This window comes from Callorhinus ursinus, unplaced genomic scaffold (assembly GCF_003265705.2).
Source record: "Callorhinus ursinus isolate GAN/ISIS: 27379988/994484 unplaced genomic scaffold, GSC_fseal_2.0 scaffold69, whole genome shotgun sequence".
Classification (NCBI taxonomy): domain Eukaryota; kingdom Metazoa; phylum Chordata; class Mammalia; order Carnivora; family Otariidae; genus Callorhinus; species Callorhinus ursinus.
Genome location: NW_027397131.1, coordinates 5,613,052 through 5,636,866, shown reverse-complemented (window position 1 = coordinate 5,636,866; position 23,815 = coordinate 5,613,052). Strand labels below are relative to the sequence as shown.

At 39.3% G+C, this 23,815-nt stretch overlaps 1 long non-coding RNA gene across 1 annotated transcript; it reads left to right on the top strand.

The window, feature by feature from the left end:
- The first annotated feature begins 1,065 nt into the window (after positions 1-1,065).
- On the top strand, positions 1,066-23,226 carry LOC141371356 (uncharacterized). Its single transcript, XR_012376255.1, has 3 exons — positions 1,066-1,308; positions 9,343-9,462; positions 21,759-23,226. It is a non-coding gene; the product is annotated as an uncharacterized lncRNA (long non-coding RNA).
- The last annotated feature ends 589 nt before the right edge of the window (positions 23,227-23,815 follow it).

Sequence of the window (23,815 nt, the reverse complement as noted above, 5' to 3'; positions counted from 1 at the left end):
CTCTCATTACCATCTATTCTAATAGGCCCTGATCGAAGAACTTCAAAAATGCTATGTTCTTGTTTAATTATTGGAGAAACAAAGCAAGAGGCCTCACAGAGAAAGCACTGCATTGACTGAAGGTATGCAAGATGACCAATGACCAAACATCAGTGACCTTCAAAAGCTATCTTGAGGGCTGACCAAAGAACCCACTGTGCTGCTCCAACCTCATCCCAAAGTGGATACATTCAGCAAAACGACAAAAACCACTGAAGAGGAAATGGGCGTGTCAGCATGTGAAAGACAGACTAGCTGGTCCTCTATTATCACCCTTCATTTTTTTGGCTTAGTGCAAAATTTCCTGATTTGAAGAGACAGGTTTATTTTGGAGACAGTAAAATACAAATGAATGCACAAACAAAAGGCATATCTGGCAGCATAAGAAGCAGTTTTCAGTTTAAAAGAACAATGATACAAACCAAATTTAGCTCCCACTCCCTGAACCAGCTGAAAAAGCAGCCATTGCATGTGCTGGGCAAGCTGCATGCGGCACACCGAGCCGTCTCTGGTGCATTTACCTGGCCTGTATATTCAGATTACAGATCTTTGTAGGAGGGGTTCCTGTGCTTTAAGGATTTTTTTTTTTAGAAAACTAAAACAAGATCTGTGTCTACATAGAGTCCTATCAGAGAGCTGAAAGAGCTGTATCGTGAGTTATGAGGGGCAGAGGGGCATCCCCACAAGGAAGAAAAATTAAACTACTGTCTACTCAGATAAATTAAATTTGTCCAGCCTGAGCAAAGATCTGACTGGCCAGAGTTAATTCTGGAGTGAAATTTTATGGTTATGTCTTTTAAAAGCCATGTAAATCGGCAAACATAAAGCTGACAGGACCTTGCAGTCTTCGGCAAGAACACACTGTTCCTCTCATTTATTTCAGAGAACGCTGCCCCTGTTCAAAGCCCTGCAGTGAGCTGTGCCAGAGCATTTTGGCCATGACTGCTTGATGCAGTCTAGTGGGAGGGTGGGGGTGGGGCAGAGAGTATGCCAGTGAAAAAGGATTCTGCTCTATAGAGACAAAGCAGCCACAGAGCCACAGACATTGGACCTGGAGGATGCATCATTTGTTGCCTTTTCCAATGTAGCAAGAGGATTTCTCTCATGGCAGAGAACTTAAACTTCTTTCTCTGAGAATTACGTACTCTTGCTTTTGGACGTATGTTTTCAAGGGCCCGACATAGCAATAGTGATCCAAGTATGTTAAATTGGTCACTTGGATTAATCTGTGATTAAAGGCCCTGCAGGATGAAGGTCCAGAGGAGGATGGTAAGGCTGGAAACCATGGTTGAAACGGAAACAGAGGTTTCTTAGACAATGAAGATGTTAGAACAGAAGGGGCTTTAGAGGTAATCTGGCTGGATACTTCATTAAAGCAGGCGAGGCAATGGAGGGAGACCCTGAGTGATTGCTTGGGGCCATAAAATACTATGTGGTTGGGGTAGAGTATTTACAGTAAATAGAGCTTCTGACTCATATAAGTGTGGCAGATTTATAGCAAAATTGGGTCCAATTCTTTCCTTCTCTCTATGTCCTCTGTAACCAGAGAAATGCCCACTGAGGCCTAACCAAGATCAGCAGAGTGGCCAGCTAACTATGGATTTGTGGGCAATAAGAATGGATGTTGTTGGGCGCCTGGGTGGCTCGGTTGGTTAAGCGTCTGCCTTCGGCTCAGGTCATGATCCTGGAGTCCCAGGATCGAGTCCCGCATTGGGCTCCCTGCTCAGCGGGGCGTCTGCTTCTCCCTCTGACCCTCTTCCCTCTCATGCTCTCTCTCTCTCTCATTCTCTCTCTCTCAAATAAACAAATAAAATCTTAAAAAAAAAAAAAAAGAATAGATGTTGTTCTAAGCCTCTTGGCTTTGGGGGTGATTTGTTTGGGGCACCCTTGTGTCAATATATAACTGGCCAGTGGTGCTGTAGTAAGTTGGTAGCTGAGAGGAGAAAAGAGCAGGATAGTCCTCCAATGCACTCAGTCCTGCAGTTTCTACCATCTGGGAATAGTGGCCGGTTTAGTGCATGAGCCTACGTCCTGGAAACGGAATCCTGGAGAGACCTCCTCGGAGCCCTTCTGGCAGTATGCTCCCTAAATGCCAAGTGATCCCCAAGGGGTTGTGTCCTCACACTCTGGAGCCAGAGGGATGCTGGCAATCTTCTGGCTGTGATTTTGCAGATAAGGAAACGGAGCCTGCGAGTGGTAGGGCAGAATCAGTCACGTCATTCGTGGGACCCAGTGACAGCAGAGCATTAAACCACGTGCAGACTCATCTAAGTGTGAATTCTTTCTGCAATTGTGTAGGCTGCATGTCCGGATGCCAGCCTGGGTTTCAGCAGCTAAGGGACACCCTTTCAGAAGCTCAACTGGTTAACTTTCACCAAAAGTTGTAATTGAGTGTATTTGTTAACAGCTGTTCAAGATGTAGGACACGAACCTAAGACCTTTTTAGTTCCTACTGCAGTGATTCTGTTTCCTCATTTTTTAATCGACTGAGAGAAACGAAATCTGACCCGGAAGCAGAATGGCAGGCTTGGGGTCTGAGAGGAAAGAACTTGTAGTTCTTCACAGGATATGTTGAAGCCAGGGAATTTGAATTCAAGTGAACTCTGAAATTAAAATTCTTATATCAAGTATTTTGCTGTGTCCAATTATATCTTTATGATATTTTCTTTGTGGAAGTTGATTGCTGTTCATTATGATAAATTGCTTGAATTGTCTGTCTCTTTATTTAGCTTTTTATTGCCTTTCTTCTGTCTTTCTCATTTGAATAGAAAATTTTCAGGTGCTAAATAACAAGGATATAACTTTTTTTTTTTTATTTCTCCCAACTGTTGCTTTGCTTAGGTCATTAATACTTTCCCAATAGCTCTGAACTCTTTCCTTTCCTTCAGATGTCTATAAAAGTGACAGCTTAGAATGTGCATTGCCCCATCCTAACCTACTCTGTCACTGTCTTGAACACTCTTCTTTTTGACTTATTTTAGGTAAATATTATTGGAATCTTGTGTCTGTAGGAAAGCAGTCTCCATTACTTTATTTTATAATTAATTAGACCAGAAAATGGAACTCCATTATTTTATCTTATAATTAAATAAAACATAAAATGAAACTCTGGGCCTGTTAAGGTTTTCTGTTTTTCCTCATAAGCCTATCATGAGAAATTCAAAAAGGCCCCTTAGGTAAACGAGGTGGGTTTGTGGATTTAAAAAAATTTCTTTTAGAAAAGACAAGGTTTCTGTGACCTCCCCCCCCTTTTTATTAAGACAATGAAAGTGAGAAGGCAAGATCTTAGATGATAAAGTTAAAGGCATCACTAAAGGCAAAAGCCAGGGATGAGAAACTGTGAGAACAACGTAGAAGCTAGTGGTAATGTCATGAAGAACAAAGCTCGGTTTTGCATCAAAGGTCAAGCTAACTGAGCACTAATGCTTGATTGTAGGCAGAATTCTTGCTGTGTTGAGGCTGGTTGCTTTCTGCATTAACATGAGTTCTTGCTTTGAGAATTACTTGCTAGCTCCCTCAAGACACTTGTCAGCCCTATTACCTGCAGTATTTCTTTCTCAAGGCTCCCCATCCACCTGACTTTGTTTATGCAGATGGAAATGAAGACCAGGTTCTCAGGGCAGTTGCCCCTTCTCCACTTCTTTTCCTTCAAAAATTACCATTCTTAAAAAAAAAATACCATTTTGGGCTTACTTTTGGTTAGTGACCTCTAATTGGCTTAATAGGAGGTCTAATTTAGTTTGGAACGGTGAGCCTTGATTTTACTTTGGCTTGTTCAGGTTCTTATTTAATCAGAGTAAATTTTCATAGTCTCTAATGGAAATGCCAAGTTCCTCCATCAGGCTGGCAAAGGAGTTCTATTACCAAAGAGGTTTTCAAACCAGTTTCCAAAGAAGACCCGTAGCGGTCAGGATTGTTGAAAGAACTATTGGTCATAATAATGACTTGGCTCTGGTTATTATCTTTGGGACACGGTTTCTCTTTTGTTCTCTACTGTTTCTACCCAATCTATTTCTGATCTCTCTCCCACTTTTCTCCCCTATATTTCACCCCAAGTGCCAAAACCCTGATCCTTCTTTATGTTTGCCAAGGTCGCATTGGCATGGAAATCTTTCTCCAGGCTTCCCTTGAGGATAAAACCCAAACTGAACCTTTCTGCCCTTAAGCTAAAAGCTGTATAAGTCTCAAGCTATTTGGCTTCTGTTTGGCTTTTATTTTGATTATTTTTTTAAAATGTATTATTATTATTTTTTAAGTTATTAACATATAATGTATTATTTGTTTCAGGGGGAACAGGTCTGTGATTCATCAGTCATACACAATTCACAGCGCTCACCATAGCACCTACCCTCCCCAATGTCCATCACCCAGCCACCCTATCCCTCCCACCCATCACCACTCCAGCAACCCTCAGTTTGTTTCCTGAGATTAAGACTGGTTTGTCTTCCTCTCTGGTTTCATCTTGTTTCATTTTTCCCTCCCCTCCCCTATGATCCTCTGTCTTGTTTCTCAAATTCCACATATCAGTGAGATCATATGATAATTGTCTTTTTCTGATTGACTTGTTTTGCTTAGCATAATACCCTCTAGTTCCATTCACGTCCTTGCAAATGGCAAGATTTCATTTCTTTTGATGACTGTGTAATGTTCCGTTGTGCACACACACACACACACACACACACACATCTTTATCCATTCATCTGTTGATGGACATCTGGGATCTTTCCATAGTTTGGCTATTGTGGACATTGCTGCTATAAACATTGGGGTGCAGGTGCCCCTTCAGATTGCTACATCTGTATCTTTGGGTTAAAAACCCAGTAGTGCAATTGCTGGGTCGTAGGGTAGCTCTATTTTCAACCTTTTGAGGAACTTCCATACTGTTTTCCAGAGTGGCTGCACCAGCTTACATTCCCATCAACAGAGTAGGAGGATTCCCCTTTCTCTGCATCCTCGCCAACATCTGTTGTTTCCTGAGTTGTTAATTTTAGCTGTTTGGTTTTTATTTTATCTTCCTTTTTACTCACTCTTTTCCATGTCCCTCTCCCAAACACCAAGTACCTGGGATTCCTTTCTCTGTCTTTCTCCTGCTTTCTTAAATTTGACCCTGAAAAACAAAATGCTGATAAACTCCTTTCTTTTGCCTCATTAAAAAAAATTGCCATAAAATTTATAACTGGCTTAGGCTGGCCATCACTGATCTTCCTGATTTAGCTACTGCCAAGAAGTGTTTTATGATTATCCCCTGACTTGTTTACAGCAAACACAGAAAGCCCTTGGTGTTAGGAGCCTATATAGATCCTCTGATTTGTTTAGAAAATAGAGTGGGTACTTGAAGTTCCCTGTGTAGAGTAGGGTGGTTTGGGTTGTTTGACTTGCACATTTTATATGGGAAGATAAAATTCCCACCACTTAATATGTAATAACAGTAAATCATTTTGCTGCCATGTAGAAAATGTATACAGCCTTGAGACAACAGAGGAAACTTTCCAATACTTCCTTATGCATTAGTTTCAGGAGGCCATTAGTGAGGCTGGTAATTGAAAACACACATGCTGGTGATGTTGAAGTAGGCAATTTGTGGAAACTGTTTGAATATCTGAATGTGATGAAGTTAATTGATTATGTAAGAGTGATTTAGAGGCTGATGTAATAACCACCATAATAGCAGTCTTGAGTTCAGCTATTTGAAGGATGAGTCAGGGCAGGAATGACTTAAATGCTTAAAATATTTGAATTGTGTTGATTGTTCAGTTGTATATTTGAAATATATGAAAGTGATCTCTTCTTCCTGTAAGCTCTGGTATCATATTGGTCACTATGTGAATTTAAGGTGTTCAATAGCTCTCTAACAGGTGATGTTCTGTCCTTGGCAAAAGAGTGCAATTACTGGAACAGATACATAAAGAAGGGTTCTGATGTGTGTTTTCAAAGAGAAATATCAACTGAATATTTTGGAAGTTAACCCCAAACTGTGGTGCCATAGTTGAACTTGAGCACTTCACTGTCATGGAAGGAATCTGATGTCTGAGGAACAGTTGTATTATTTTGCCTTGTCTAGTCACTTTCCCCAACCTGGCTAAGGCTGGGTTTGGGAACTGGGGTCGTGGCAGTAAAGATTTTGTATCTACAACTGCACTATTGACTATTGTATGTTCCTTTGCTGAGGCCAGTGCTATTTTATGAGGGGTTGCTAGTAGAAAAGAGCTTGATGGAAGATTATAAGACTTACTTCTCTAAGTTTAAGGTGTGGTTCACCCAGGACATACAGTAGCCAGGAGGAGGAGCCATCATGTCAAAGCAAACCTGTCACAGCACTGTTAAAGAAGTGCCACTTGATAATTCAGGAAATGTGGCTGCATGAACTAAGTATAACTGGGCCCCACATTGTCCAATCTCCACATGATGCTCCATTAAAAAGCACAGTCCAGAAACCAAAGTAATTACAACTGAAGGCTAAACTACTTTCATCTCTTAAAGATCATGGAAGTAGATTCAGTTTATAATCCAAAGGTGTTTTACCTTTTCAAAGTTTCCTTGCCTCTGTCTCAGTTTCTCAGACACCAAAGCTGCTCCAGAGACCCCAAAAGACTTTCTCATATAACACATGAACTTCATCCCCTACCACACTCCTTCAGCTCTTCATTGTGCAGATCTACTCAACTTCTCTGTTTTTATTTCTGTCTTTTGTTTTGTTTTTGTGGTTCTGCTTTTTCTTACAAAAAAGGGTTAGGCACTAGTTTGGCAAAGTTCTCTTAGAGCATAAGGTAAGGGGAAGAGGAGAATCTGAGCAGATAAAGACCAAGTTCTCTTATTAGCTGGGATGGGAGTGGGAGTCCCAAGTTATTGCTAAGATTACAGGTAAGATATCTTGTCTCTATCACAATCTATAATAAGAGTGAACATTTATTAGTAGTTAGTATGTTTCACTCATTTTGCTAAGTATTTTACACTAATTATGCCATAATAACTAATATTATTTTGTAAATTTGTAACGCTGCCATAAACATAAGGAAACTGTAGTTTGGACAAGTTGAGTGACTTGCTCTGGGTTATGCCACTGGTTAATGGCAGAACTAGGATTTCTTGGCTTGGCTTGTTTCCTTCCAAAGCCCTTGGAATTAACCATCAGAACTTTAGGCATCAGTGGCCCCAAATGGCTGAGGTTATTTGAGAATAAAACAATAATTTAAATATAATAACACCTGTTTTTATTTGTCAGAGAGAGAGAGAGCACAAGCAGGGGAAGAGGCAAGCATAGGGAGAAACAGGTTTCCCACTGAGAAGGGATCCCGATGTGGAGCTCAATCCCAGGACCCTGGGATCATGACCTGAGCTAAAGGCAGTCACTTAACCAACTGAGCCACCCTGACACCCCAATAAAAACAATTTAAAATGGAGTTCAATTGCATTTCTTATATAAAACGTAAAATAATAAATTGTTTTTTATACAATCTTTTAGCTGAATGCATGATTTTGGACCCATATCTGTATTAACATACTGGTTACCAAATGTTGGACATTTGTCTGCAAATTAGTACTGGACCTTCCCAACCATAAATGCTTGTAATTTTGGGAGACAATTCAAAATTAAATGTCCCTTATTTTTTCTCCCTATTTAGTTTTCCTCCCAAGGTTCAGAGGAAATTCTGTGGTCCAGGGTTATAGTCTTGAGTCAGTTCCCTCTGAATAGTTCAGTCATCAGCACTGTGCCTCATCTGTGAGGTTGGAGAAGGGATTTAGGAGGGAGATTAGGAGCTCATCAGAGCATGGCAGTGATGAGTGGTACACAGAGCGTGTGTAATGAAATCCAAATGCAGTTGTCAGCTACATTGTCAAATATGCAACCTCAAAAATTATCTTCACATTAAATCTCTACTTTTTAAACAAATTTCTCTTTTGGTAGAAATGTTTCTTTTCTAGTTTTTTATCCTGATTGAAAGTGAAGTGCTATGCCTCTGATGAGATTCATCATTCTTTGAAAGATAGGTCTTAAACCAACACTTCCCATTTTTCTCTTCTGGTAGATACCTACAACCTGGAGTATATATCTTGAGTCAGTCACTTTCATTTTCAGTGTCTGGAATCTGTGTTCACTCACCATCTTGGCAGTGAGTCTCGTGTCAACTCCCTTGGCTGCTGGTTAGTTCTCTTTCTCTTGAAACTAGAGTTTGAGCTAGTTATTTAAAGGAAACAGAAACAGAAGAATGGGGAAGGCTGAATGCAAGATTATGAGGTGTTGGCCTTTTGAGTTAAAACAAGCGCCAGAACTACAAAAAGAATCATTCAAAGTCATCTGTCCCCAATGTTTTGACCCTATTACAGAAAGGGTTTATGAAATTATTTCAAGAGATCTATGCATCCCTATGTAGATTGAATAAATAATACCCTTACACATACACATACTATATATTTTTCATGTGTAAATAGGTGCTATTGTAATGAATATGATACAACTTGTTTTAAATAATATTAATTTTATTAAATTTATTAAATTTATTTGATATGTATTTTCTTAGTCAATATATCAATATAGGCAAGAGATTCAACTACTATGTGACATTTATACACTCTTATGTGTGAAAGGATTTCTCATTTTTAAAACAGTTGGGAATCACTAATCTAAATAATGGTGGTTCCCATCTGGTCAGCAAAATGGGAAGAAACGTGAAAGAGGTCAGAAATATGGAGGCACTTTTACAAGAAAAAAGAGCAGGAGGTCCCTACCCAAAGCTATCAATTCCTGTCAGGAAACTCTCTGACCCATCCTTGCTTTACCTTGGAGCTGTGGAAGCTTGCTGCTTGATTTAGTGTGGGTGTTAAAGTACCCCATGTCAGCAAACTCACAGGAAGAACTTGTCATTTCGACTGGTATTCTAAGCTTCAAAATGGCACAGCACTAAGGTATATCATAATGTATCATAATGTCTTTGACATTTTCCTAAGGAAAAATAATAGATTATGAGTCAATGTGCAGATGAGAGAATACAGGGCTATCGCTGATCATGAAATGTCTGCTTCTAGTTGATAATCAGAAAGATCATACAAAGGGCATAGCAGTTAAGTTGTTTTGTTGGTTTTTACCTGCCCCAATTTCATCTCTTCTGCTTGTGACAGCAGAACCTCTGTTTTCCTTTAGAGAATTGACCATACCAATTGCTGCATATAGGCCAGGCTGGGTCTCAAAACTGCTGGAATTATTGAAAAGGAGGTGAACTCTTCTGGATGAGGTTTTGAAGCTGAAATCAGTTTCATGAAGAAGTTTTAGGAGTTGTCTGCTTATCGTCATGTTTTCTTTCACAGGGGAGAGCTGGTCTACGAATACAGCAACACGGGAAAGCTGGCCAGCAAATCGAGAGAGAGTCCAAAACAAATCATTTGAACATCTGCTCTAAGTGTTCCTGATTTTGACTTTTGGGTTATGTGAGTCAATGAAGTTTCCTTTGTTGCTTACATTTTGGAGTTAGGGTATTGTCACTGGCACTACAAAGATACCTGATTAACACAAGGTTTTCTTTTAGCCTCAGATGGAATTTATCATCCTCTTTGCATTTTTTCTTTCCACATCCCAACTCCAAGTGAACTCCCCTCTGCCACACTGGGACAGCCTGTCTTGCTCCATTACGGACCCCTCAGTGTGGAGCAGAAGAACTTTTTCTCCAGCCCACCAGCTGACCTCTAGGGACAAGGCATTCTCAGCCACACTGAGCAGGTCATAAAAAAGGTGGTGAGAAGCAGAGATTCTGTAGTTCTCCTGGGAAACTCACTCTAAAATGGCAAGGAAACATCACATCAAGCTAGAATGTTCTCAAATGTAAACTGTAACTTTCTTTCCAACTGGCAATAAACAGTGAGTGATGCATTGCAGCTTAAAAAGTTTGCCAGTTTTTGATACAACAGCGGAGTGGCTCAGCTGGGGATTCTGCTAAGAGGGGAGCCTATAATAAGCATTGTTTTGTGGAGATAGAGTATTTTGATGCTGACCCTTTGATTTTGCTTCTATTCCTTTTTTTCTGTTCCTTTTGTCTTTCTTGTTTCCCTTACTGTGTTCTTTTCCATTATCACTCTTTTCTTTGTCTGAAATTGGACCCACAAAAATGAGCCTGTAATAAGGGGACATGAGAAGCCCTAAATTGCTGTCATTTTGATTTTCTACTGTATTAATATTCCAGAATATGAAACATACAGGAGGTATTTTAGCTCACTGGCCCTTCAACTTAGTCATGCTACTATCTAAGCCATTGCATGGAAAATTTGAATATGCATCATAGCATCTAAAACTGACACTTCTAAATCTGTTTGTGGTACATTATGTAGGAAATTACTTCAGTTTCACTAGTACTTAAGAAACCTTCCTCGTACATCATTCCAACATCTTAGAAAAAGAGGCAAGTGGGAGATTTGTATATAAGGGAAAAGGGGGGAACAGCAACATTGCAACCCATTGATGGAAATTAAACTGGCTTCCTTTATTAAGTGGACATGGCTCATCCTTGATTTTTGTGTCTCCTTGTGTTGCTTAATGCATAGCCAAATAAGATAATTGTTCTTCATTGATCTTTACATAAGTTTTTAAAATGTCTGAAACTAAAGATTTTATAGTAAAATTAAATGCTTCCTCTTCCAAGTATATGCAGAAGCTTCCAGTAAGTTTTTAAAAGTAGCACTTTGAGTGTATGGAGCCCTTACTATGTGCCAAGCATTTTACATGTGTTACCTTATTTGGTCTTTAGAACAATCCTATGAGACAAGAACCTCATTCTATAAGTGAAAAAATAGAGAGACCAAGCAACCTGTTCAGAGCCCAGTATAAGACCTGTCTCAATCCAGAGACCATGCTCCTAACAGCTACAGAGGATGGGCAGAGGGAAGGATGAGATTCCATGTTCTCTCAGTATCTCATGGATTCTGAAGGACCCCTGGAATCAAGGATGAGTAGGGGACAAAACAAGGCTTCCTATGTCGCTGGTTTGAGGCCACTTAGGAGCAAGGTACCAGGAATAAACAAAGACTAGGTCTCAGGAGCTGGGGTGGGCATACATTAAGGTATATTTGAATTCAGTGAGCACTTTTGCAGCAGTTTGCAGACTTGGCAGTGACTTCTTACTTTGTTGGTGGCCTGACAATAGCTGGCACCTAAGACATGCTGCCCCCCTTCTCCAACATCGCCTCTTCCATGGCTCTCTCACACTCTACACTCCAACTATGATGGGTTTTCAGTACCTTCAACTCATTTTTCTTTCTCTCACTTCTGGATCTTTATATGTTCTCTCCTTCTGCCTAACATCTTACCCATCCTGGTCTCTCCATCCCCAGGATATCTCTTGCTTAACCTTCGGGTCTAAGTTTGAATGTGTTTTTCACTATGAAACTTTCTCTGCTACTCTTGAAATAATTCAACTTTTTTGGGGGGTTCATTTGACTCTAGTGTCTTTTTACTTTTATCCTATATACTAGGTTATAAGATACTATAGAATCCCTTACATATATTGACGGAGAGCTTACTGCTTTAATGATAATTGTGTGTTTGATATCTGGTTTTCCCACTGGGTTGTAGCTCTTTGAATACAGGAATCCCCTGTCCCTAGCATAATACCTGGAACATAGTAAGAACTTAATAAATATTTGTCAAACAAGTGAATAAATAAATTAATGCAATAACTCGTTAAAGTCACTGTCACTGAATATTAGAATGGCTTAATAAGTAGTTATCAAACTCCATGTGACCAAGTGAAACTAAAAACTACACCAATAGCAACAATAACATTATCCTTTTCCTTACAGATAAAATGATATGACATATTACTTGGAAAGGGAAGAGAATGATCCATTACTGAGAACCTATACTTAGAGTATAATGCAGTGTATGTAAATTTTTTCATAACCTACAGTAAGAAATATAGCAAAACCCAATACTCATGTGCATAAAACTAAAACAAATTTTTCACAGAATATTTACTTTTACTGTGGAGCATACTGATATTTTGATTCTAATCTATTTTATGCCTCCTCATTTATTTCATTAAGAAATGCTGGTCATGCCCACTAAATAGATCTCATGTCTTTTTCATGTGTCTGAAGACCTCCCTATAGGGGCAAGGAATGTGGGTTCTGGAGTCAAACTGCTTGTTGTTTCTGCCATTTATTCATGGTGTGACATTGGTCCAATCTTCCAATGCTATAAAGCCTCATTGCCCCATCTACAAAGTGGGGATGGTACTACACCACATGGTGTTTACAATAATTTGATAAAAAAGTGAGTAGAAAGCACTTACCACAGTATCTGGCACAGAAAAATCCTCAATAAACATTAGCCACTGGCATGCACCAGACACTGTGCTTCTCGGGCATCTTCCTTTATTCTCTGAAAAGGATGTATACCATAATGTCATAGTATTATCCCCATTTAACAAGAATGAAAGTAAAGTTCGGAGAGATTAAATGAATCAATGAGGCAAAATGGTCAATAAATGGTAGAGCTGGGGTATTCAAACAAGGTCTGTCTGACTCTGAGACCCATGACTTTTCTAGGAATTAGCAGGGAACACTCAAAGAAGGCGTTTTGGAAAGGATGCGACTTGAGGTAGACTTTGAAAGATGAGTGACTGGTTTAGACCAATGTACCCAAATGCTACTGCATGTGGTTGAAAAAATGTAGTGTTTGGGAACAGCCACACCTGAGGTTTATCCTTGATTACTTAACAGCTTAGTAATTGTGTGCAATTTTATTTAGCCTTTCTGAGCCTCGGTTTCCTCAATTTTACGCTACTGATAATATCAACCTTGCAGAGTTCTAGTGAATATTGAGCTATACATAACAACAGTTGTTACTGTCTGAAAATAGGTTCTCAACAAATGGAAGTTATTTTTATTAGATGGAATTTACTTATAACAAGGGCTTAATTAAATTTGTAATCTGTAGGCTTCAGTAGATGCAATTTACAACCATATTGAAAGCATGGGTAAAAATACTGTGCAAATGGGTCTAGGGAGTTTTATTATTAATCATCTTAAGCATTTCCAAATAGAATGACTATGAGTGACATTGAGATTGCAGCTACCAATTGTACTTCTAGTAGTAGAGCTTGTCCAACATAATCTTTTCCAAGTTACTGGCAATACTGTTTGGCCTCCTGGGGTTAATGTAAAGTACATTTGCCTCACCTAGGAGCCATCAGAACTTTCCAGTGGCCTTCTGACATGTATCATAGAGTCTCAGATGACAACGGGGCCAACTTGGCAGCATTGTTCAATTTCATCTCAGCTTAATTACCAACTCTGCTGCCTGCTCTTCACACGTGGGCCCGGAGATGAATCAAATACTGGAAATAGTAAGTTGGCTACTGTTTCTGCCCCATCTCATTTCCACTGTTGTGGATTTGAATACAGAGAAAGCCAAATTTCTTGTTCCCTAGGGTTCCACTGAAGGTGTGTTTTATAACTTAACTGGGCATTTTGCTCCAACTGCTATTCATCTCTAGTTACTCTGGAATCATTCAGTTTAACATTTCCCCTGTGTTCTTCATGGTGTATTAGGTGGTTACTAAACCCCTGGACGTCAGAGGTGGAGCACAGCTGTGACTCTAAAGGGCTCACTCACAGGTGGAGAATGGTGATAGCAGACTCATGAAGTTGGGATGCCCTTTTAAGGCTGTTAGCTGCCCAACCAACGCTGGACATACTTTATCCTGCAAGCAAATTATAGAGATGCTGGGAGAACCAATGTTTTAGTCTCCTGGGCAATTAAAATATACTACCAGGAGAGCAGAAATTCAGAAATGCAATTTTACACACATATATTTTCTTAGGTAGGGATATGACTCCACATACCAAAGAGAGTCCTGAGAAGTTTTTTGTGTGTTTGGTGCTAGAGGGAAAAATGCTTCAGTAAAATATATCTGCTAAAATACTTTATTTCTTAACAAGTAGCAGTAAAAACCACCGAAGTGCCAAAAATGGAATTTAATTCCTCATCCTACTGCAATGGTTTGTATTGACTATGTTTTGGCCCCTTTCTCCCCTCCTCTAATTTGTAAAATTCAGATTTAACTGCATGGAGTATAAAGTCCAATTCCAAGATTATAGTATGAATCTAAGATTATTTCTCTGATTTTTTGAAAGTCTAATGTGAGTTTGTTTGTTTGATTGGAATTAAACTCCATTAACTTTTCTTAAACAGAAGAAAACCTTTGCACTGGGCTAAGGAATTCTACCCCCATAAGTTAGCCTGCGACTTGCCAGGCAAGAGAACCATGTATGGAATACTTCAGCAAAATATACTCCTTCAAATACCACATTTATTAATGAGTAGCAATAAAAGAATGAAAACTAGAGTTTTCTGATTTCTGCACAGTATCTCATTGGATCCTCATAAAAACTTCATAAGGTAAGTCATCATTCCAATTTAACAAGAGAAAAGAACTGAGATTTTAAAAGGATTAATTTCTTGCCCATGTTTACATAGTTAAGTAGCAGAGATAGATTTTAGCATTCATGCTCTTGACTTTTACCCCACTGTGAAATACCAGTGGGCAGGATGATACTGAGTCCTTTGTATTTCCCTTTGTACCTTTTAACTTTCAACCAAATACTCATAACCATACACATTTGGGATAGCTAAAGCAGAAGCTGTTGATCTGTGAGATGCAGACCCTTGGGGAGGTGGTTGGAAGGTTATTTCCAAAGGCATCTGAATCCTCATGGACACTAAGTATTTATCTGTTCACCAAGTATCTTAGTCAATTCAGGCAGCTATAACAAAGTACCACAGATGGGGTGGCTTATAAACAACAGAAATTCATTTCTCCAGTGTTCTGGAGGCAGGAAGTCTAAGGTAAGGGTGCCAATATGATCAAGTTCTGATGAGAACCCTCTTCTGGGCTGCAGTCTTTTAACTTCTTGCAGTATTCTCACATGGCAGAGAGCAGAGAGAGCTCTTGAGGGCCTCCTTTATAAGGTCAATAATCCCATTCATGAGGGTAAAATCCTCATGACCTAATTACCTTCAAAGTCCCTACCTCCTAAGACAGTGACATTCAGGGTCAGGGATTTCAACGTTAGAGTTTTGGGAGACACAAACATTCAGTCCATAACATCACATAACTAATATCTCAAATATATGTGAGCAGTTCTTCTATCACTCAAATATTCCCATACAACTGTGATTATTACAACAAATAATTATGTAAAAAGATAACTGACTTAGTAACAATTTTATGTTAGTATGTATTTTCTCAATCAATGGATACTGAGAGTGCAACTAACATTGTCTGGACTCTGTGAAATTTTGGATATGAAAATGAGGCCCTGTGAACTTCCTGAGGTTATGGAAATGTTCTATATCATGACATGGGTGTTGGTCACATGGGTGCACACATTTGTCAAAATGCATTGAATTATATGCTTAGGATCTATACGTTTCAGTAGCATGAATTTTACGTCAATTTTTAAAAATGAGACCTCAGGTACTTCAACCCAGATGTACAGCAACCTCTCAAGTCCTAATTAGCTTTCTCCTTGTAGGTCATATTTGGGGTGATAGTGAGGTGTCCTTTCCTGCATTGCCCTCTGTGAGCTAAACTACTAAAAATCAACATCACTGGGTGAAATTGGCTACCTGTGAGTGCAAACCAAGAAATTTCCTGCAAAGGTGTGTATGGAAAGTGTGAAAACAGCTGTAATGGCAACCAAAGTGTGTGGGACATAGATTTGTGAAGGCAGAAAAAGAATGCGATTGCAATTTAAGAAAAATGGACTCTAATTGTTTGGAGAAAGATTCACTCAATTTGATTAGGTATATGAACAGAAGAGGGGTAGTCAATCTGAAGCATAAAAAGGAAGTGTGAGGATTATTTAATGCTGCCCAAAGAAAAAAGTGTCCTGAACATTGTAAATTCAAAGTCAGATGTTGTTTTTGGCAGCAATGTGGATTATAAGACTTCTTGGTTCAAATTAGTCCCCTTTCTTTGTTCTGATTCCCCAATCAGAACAAGCTTTTTTGAGACAACCTCTTTTTTGTTTGCTGATTTGGCTTTTCAGGTAACCTAATTCTGGGAAAGGAGTGTCCTAGGTAGAAGGGGTGTATATTTGAGACACTTACAAAGAACTATTCAATTAGTATTCTTTTCTTTTACATCAGTCTCTTTATGTCAATGAAAGTCAATTCCTTTGCATCTGATCATTTCTAAAGATCTCAATTTTAAGTTTATGGATCCAAAAAACTGTGATGATTTCTGTATTAGTCAAAGTGTTTTGGTTTTCAAGTGACAGAAACACATCTCAAACTTGATTAAGCAAAAGCAGAAATCTGTTGGCTCATTTAACTTAGAAATTCAAGATGGCACAGCCTCCAGGTGATGAGGATCCAGGGTCTTGAATAACTCAGTTTGGAATATTGTGCTGTTAGGCTCTGCTTTACCTTCCATCAGGTCCATTTTTTATTTAGTCTTTTCCTTTTGCCTGAAAAATGGTTACCATTGGATCAAAATAAGTCCTAAGTTCTAAGATATTCTAGTGAGGAAAGAACCTCTATTTCCAACAGCTCCCAGAAAATCCTAGACCAATATCTAATTGGCTTGACTTGGGTCAAGGGGCTAAACCTGAACTAATCAGTGGGGCCAGGGAAATAGAAAGTGCCAACTGGCCTGAGATTGGGATCCCAATCGAATCCTCCCAATTCAAAGGATGAAGGATGGGGAAAGGAAGAGTTCTCAAATGGGAAGTAGGGATACTAATATCAGCTGAATGAAGAATGGAACCTAGAAAGGTAAAACACAATAAATATCCACCAGCCCCTTCAAAGTCACACTGGTTTGTGAGGCCTTGACTGGCCTGTCAATCAATAACCCCTGACTTGACCTTGTTCTCTCTTTTCCTCCAACCAGCGCAGGAGACTAAGCAAATACCAGTGGTCATAGTTTGTACATGTCTTTTTAAAAATCAATCTCTTCTAAATTTAATTTCGGAAGTAAATCAAATATACTATGGACATTGTATCTTAATGGTATGACCTCAGTAGTCATCCTTATATAAATGGAAATCTGCTGAGAGCAAAAAGACATTTTGAAACTAAAATAACATTTTTTTCCAGTTATGATCTTCTGCTTTGGATTTTCTAATCTCCTCCTCCTCCAGTTCATTGAGACTGATTGAGATTCTTTTTTTTTGTCATGATGAACAAACAAGCAAACAAATAAATAAAAGTTACTTTGTAACAATGAATCATCATTCTTTCATTCTACATCTTTATTAAGCACCTATGTTGTGCCCAGAACTGGTCCTAAAAGAATGCAGTGTTAAAATTCTATTTATGTGATTGCGAACCAGAAATAACTAGAGATAAAAGTGATTTTGGAAGTTATTTTGCCAATGTCCAACATGCTATGTTCTTAATTAAATAGCCAGGAATGGAGCAGGCTGGAATAACCCAACCAATATTTATTAAACAACTACTATGTGAGTTATAAGTAAGGGCATGGAAATATGCCATGGTTGTGGAAATGCAGGTTGTCGGGCACATAAGGTGGGTGCTTATATTGGTTTCTTTTGCTGCTCTAACAAATTTTCACTTAAAATGCCACTAGTCACTAGTCACTTAAAACACCACAGATTTATTATTTTTTTAGTCCTGGAGGTCAGAAGTCTGAAATGGGTCTCAATGGATAAAAATCAAGGATGTAGGGTGGCATTCCTTCCTGGAGGCTCTAGAACAGAATCCATTTTATTGTCTTTTCTGCTCTAGATCTAGAGTCTGCCTTCATTCTTTGGCCAATGGAAGGCCATCTTCAAACCCAGCAATGGATATTCAGTCTTTCTCATATCATCTTCTAGGCCTCTTTTCCCCCCGTCTTCCTCTTCTTAAGGACCCTTTTGATTATATTGGCCCTTCTGGATATTATAAGATAATCTTCCCAATCCCAAGGTCGGCTGATTAGCTACCTTAATGTCATCTGCAACCTTAATTTTCCTTGGCTACATATTCTAATGTATTTACAGTTTCCAGGGATAAGAAAATGGACATTTTTTAGTGTTGAGGGCGGAGGGGCACATTATTCTGACCCAGTCTGGATTTGAGGATCAGAAAAAGCTTCCTGGAGAAATTGATGCCTAAGAAGAAATTTTAAAAATTCACAGGAGTACCCACTTCTGGAGAGAGAAGAGGTTTTTGTGGGTGGAGTGCAGCAGTTATGAGTGCACCAATGGGATCTCTCTTCAAGAAAGAATGTGTTCAGCTGCAAAAAAAAAAAAAAAAAAAAAATGAGTTATCTGAGCGTCCAGCTACATCTGTCTCAGCTTTTGAGGCCAGGTGATACTTTTTCCAGGTAGCTCAGTCCCTGACTGAGCACAGCAAGAGTATTAGGCTCTGACCATTTCTTCCTAATATGAGACTCCTCTACTATGCAATCTTTGCTCTGGAGCTCCCTGTTGGGCTGCCCAAGACTGTCAGATCTGAGGCCCTTCCTGTTTTCTTTCACAAGGTGTCAGATCAGCACTGTGGTCTGAAAACTTTCTCAGGTCAATTCTGCTTCTTCCTCCTTTGTCATTCATAGGTATTACCCCCACAAACCACTTGTATGTACTCTTATCTTGGTATCAGTTTTCTGGAGGACCCAACTGAGTCAGGAACAGAGGCTCATAGGTGAGAGAGAGCAAGGCCAGCTTGCAAGCAGTTCAGAATAGCAGGGACACAAGATTCAAGGATGGACCTGGGCTTGAAGTTATACATGCCCACTGGGGTTTTATTTGTCAGTACAAGCTAACTGCTGTAACAAAAATCCCACATTTCCGTGGTTTAAAACAGTAAGTATTCTTTTCTCTCCATTGAACAGACTACACAGGTATTCTCTCAGTCAGGTACATTTCCTTGGGCTCTGCTTCAAATAGCAACTGTGGAACCAAGTTTCCTTTGGTCTTTTTATTTGGCCCTCTCTCGGATCTTGAGTCCTCTCCCTGCAGCCAGTAGTCAGAAAATAGGAGGATCACGCATGTGAAAGCTTCATGGATGAGGCCAGAAAGTGGTGCATCTCACATTTTGGGTGAGCAACTACTTCTATCCCTGAGGTCCTAGGAGTTAAGTAGGCTTAAATGGAGAAGACCCAACCCAGCTATAGGTGATGAAGCAGCTGTACATGGTGCACCAGATACCCTAGCACTTTGTGGATATTCCATAAATGTTTTTTGAATGAGTGAATTTGAAGTCAGATGGACCTAGGTTCAAATCCCAGCTCTATTGTTTGGCCTTGAGCAGGTTACTTAGCTCTAAGCCTCATTTTCTTCATTTGTGAAATGGGTATGAAAATGTCTATATCATAAAGGTGTTATGAAATTTCCCTGGGATTGACATATGATAATTATAACTAACACTCATTGAGTGCCAAGCATATAAAGAGTGATTTATATTTATTACTTCATTTGATTCTTAATGAAACCCTAGGTTGTGGGTAGTATTATTGTCCTCAGTTTATAAGTAAGGAAACTGAGGCTTTGAGGCATTGTCTTGCTCTAAATCATATAGCTAATAATTGGTAGAGCTACAACTTGAACCCCACCTCCAGAATCAGTATTCTTAACCACAATACTGTACACTACTTATAGTAAGTTAATTACCAAATTTGGTCTCTGATACATAATTGATGCTCAAGAAATTGCAGGGCAGAATTATTAGCAGCAAGTCCAGGAGCAGGTGATATACAGTGATCCAAGTAATAGGCTAGTCACTGATATTAGCAAGGTTTGAAACAAAATCCCCGGTGTGTGGTGAAAGTCTAGTTATTAGGGTTTGACAGGAATAAAAGTGAACATCCATCCTGGAAAACTGCTACATGGTATAGATTATAGGTATAAAGACTGTGGCACAGGGGACCAAAATAGGGGCCCAGGTCCTGGTATAGTGTCATAAGATGGAAATAAGGCAGAAAACAAGCAATTAAATTATAGCTCATGCTTAGAAATGGGCTGGCAAGAAGCATAGATGATTCCATGTCACCTAGAGAGCTCTAACCGGCAAGGAGTCAGCTGGGAGAATACTGAGCCACAGCTGGGCATCAGGGGGCCCAGCTAAGAGGAACAAGAGAAGGGCAATGGGAGCAGACATCAGGCAAGTCATCTCAGCCATGTTTACTGGTGACAGTAACCGATGACAGTAACATAACTGGCTTAGCAATACTGTGTGCGTGTGTGTGTGTGTGTGTGTACGCACATTTGCGTTGTTAATCTTCTAGTGTGTGTGTAGTTATTTTTATAATGCATCCTTCATAAGCCTCCTTTGGATTCCTAAGATGTTTCTACAGCCACCTTATCAAGATAATTCTCCAAAATAATAAGCTCACTTCTTGCAAGCAAGCAAATAACCAATAATAAAAGAATAAATTTAAAAACCCTCCATCTTTATAACAAAAATAAGCCTTTTTTTCAAAGGGATACTAGATTTTCAACTAAGTAGCTATTCAGACATCATCTTTAAAATATGTTGGATCTTCCTAACATTTTACCATATGAGAAAATAAATTCAGTGTCTTATAGAGTGACTAACCAAGGGATATTCTTAGGATAAGACTGAGGAAATCAGCTAGATAACAATAAAGTTCTATCCCCCATTTTTAAAAAAGATTTTATTTATTTATTTGACAGAGAGAGACACGTGAGAGAGGGAACACAAGCAGAGGGAGTGGGAGAGGGAGAAGCAGGCTTCCAGCCAAGCAGGGAGCCCAATGCGGGGCTCAATCCCAGGATCCTGGGATCATGACCTAAGCTGAAAACAGAGCTTAACAACTGAGCCACACAGGCGCCCCTCCCCAATTTTCTCCCTCCTTCCTTCCTTCCTTCCTTCCTTCCTTCCTTCCTTCCTTCCTTCCTTCCTTCCTTCCTTCCTTCCTTCCTTCCTTCTTCCTTCCTTCCTCTCTCCCTCCTTCCCTCCCTCCCTGTCTTTCAATGCACAATTTGAAAAGAAAAACCGGGACTGGACTTTGGAAAGGAACACAGGATCCTAGCTCTTCAGGCTGTTTGATTTCCCAGTGTCCTTTGAAGGAGAATGTGGGACTGAGCTAACACTGGTAGGGTGAAGGATAGCTTCATTTCCATTCAAATTTTCATCTGTTTCAAAGTCACAGCACAACCGAATGTGCTTCTCAGGTATCTTACTAAAATTGAGGTTCTTTGAGTCTTACATAAGTTTCTCATGAACTAGTTGTTAAGGAATGAGAAAATACAAATTCTAGTCTGCAATCTAGTTTGGCAAGTATCTTAAATTTTCTGGGCCTGTTAATTCCTCTGCAAACCAAAGAGTTTTGACTAGATTCAAATTTTCAAAAATCCTGGCACTTTGGCAACATGGTAAAGTTTTTATATTCATAGGTTAAATATAGAGAACATGCCTACATATGGCAACTTATAATGAAACAAGAATTATACCACTTTAGTCCTATGATCCATGAATTGAAAAAGAATTCTGCAAGAATGGTTGGGAGACTCCAAAAATAATAATATCAATGTTAAAGAAGTACTAAAAATGAGATTGGGGTTGACATTACAATATCTTTTTCCTTTCTTTTCATGTCACATTCCTTTTCTGAGGCATGTCAAATTAGGCATTAATTTTTTATTTCCAGTTGGCAATGCACAGCAGTCTGGCTTAGACACTTTGGCCAATAATAGTAACAATAGCAGACCTTTCTTACCATATGGCAGGTACTGTCTCAAACAATGATCTTACCATTTTACAGATTAGGAAACTGAGGCCGGAACTAACAGCTCCATGGATGGATGGATGAAGACCTTGAGAATGGAACCTGGTTTGTTTGGCTTCAAGACTGCTCCTCCCATTGTGCCATATGCCCTCAAAACTGGAAATGTGTGTCTTGCACTGAAGGGAAGGCAAGAGCATAAGAATGAGGCTGCAACAGAATAAAATCCCCTACACAAATATTTAATAAAAATCTGTAATTTCACAAAAGCACCAAAAGCCCAAGTTATTTTGCAAAACAACTTATGGATCCCTAGCAAGCATCCAAAAAGGCCCCAAACATCACAAAATGGCTTTGAAAATCCCTATCTAGATGATCTTTAATTAAGAACCTTTCAAGTGTTAAACCTGCATTTGTCCTTGGCTGATCTTTAATTAACATAAGATAGTCCCTGTCTTTACAAGAGCAGATATGTTACCCTTCCTAGTTTTTCATCTAGGGTTCTACCCTTCTCTCAGAGATTTGTCCAGTAACCATGATCACAAATATAAAGCCAGCTGAAATTTGGAGTGGGTGAAACAAGACAAGGAAAAATGAGCACTGCATTTAGCTATTGGCCCAAGAGTGAAAGAGGGATGGAGTAAGTAACTGATCCTCTGCAACCCAATCAGTCTCCCTTTGGACAGGGAAATTCTTGTGTGAGGGCCTGGTTGGGCTTACCCGCAGAATGGGTCTGGACCCATGGATGCAAATGAGACTGAATATCTGCTTGAGACTCTATTAGAGGATAGAGTTAGCCTGATAGAGTCACTGAAGCAAGCGGAGACTAAATGCTGGCTGATCCCTGAAGAGGAAAGCCACTTTTTCTGGGCCCTGGGCCCTGAAGATTTTGCATGACGCCTGAGGCCTTTATTTGAAGATTAGGTGCTAAGAATTGCTTCTTGATCATATCTTGCCAACTGGCTTCCTACATCCCAGTTCCATCATGGGGTAACCCTGACAGAATTTCAGATGATTTGAAATACTCTGGCACATGGAAGAGCAGACTGTTATATCCTCAAGAAAAAAAAGTATATATGTACACATACATATATGCACGCATGTGTGTATTAATGTGTAACTCTCTTTACACACATGCACATGCACACACACATGCATTGTTTTTTCTTAATGTTCACACATACCAAAAGCAACAAAGGAAGAAGGAGAGTCCTTGAGGTCACATGGGAAGCTTCCAGACTCATTCTGCCACTAATTATGTGTCGCCTTGTGTGAGTCTGTTTGAGAAGTGATCGCCTCTTAGTTTAGTATGTTGTTATATGATCATAAAGTCTGAGTGGTGAAAAATTTTAACTCAAAATTCAATAAAACTATTTTATTAAGGCATCACCACAAGTACAAAGTACTTGGGAAATGGAAGGATTGAAACTTTGACCCAGGACAGCTTTGTTTTTTCCTGAGTCTCATGATAGTCCCCTTATTTCTGCTTGTCAAATAATCTTAAATCCAAGAGACATTTTTCAACTTGGAAAGTATAATAAACTTATTTAGTTGCACATGTGTACATGAGTGTGTGTGAGTGTGTGTGGCTATTTATCCTTTCTATATAGTTGGAGCCTGGCAGTAGTCTTCCTCTACACTCATCTTGAAGCATTCCATACACAATGAGTAATTGCTGTTTTACTGATAATATCAAGTAGATGAGAGAAAGGGGTAGAACTGCCTCAGAGAGCACATAGCATTTTGCTTTAAAAATTCCTGTTCTTTATTTAGCTCCTAGATAAATCCTCTCTCCCACTGGATATATTTCCCCCATGTAGGCAGTTCTGCTTCTCTTCTCGGCTTACAAATACCGCAGTTCAGCAAAAAGAAAAAAAAAAAAAAAGCTGGTATCTTGCTGAACAGCTACCACATAAAATCCAGGTAAAGAAAAATTACGATGCAAAAGGCATCATGTACATAAATGTACAGTCATATTATTTTCTGAATACTGTACTTATGCTATACCTCTTTATCTTCTTTTTTCATATGTTCTATTTATTTTTTCATGTCATTAAATATGCTCCAAGAAAACATGATTTTCAATGGCTTCCCAA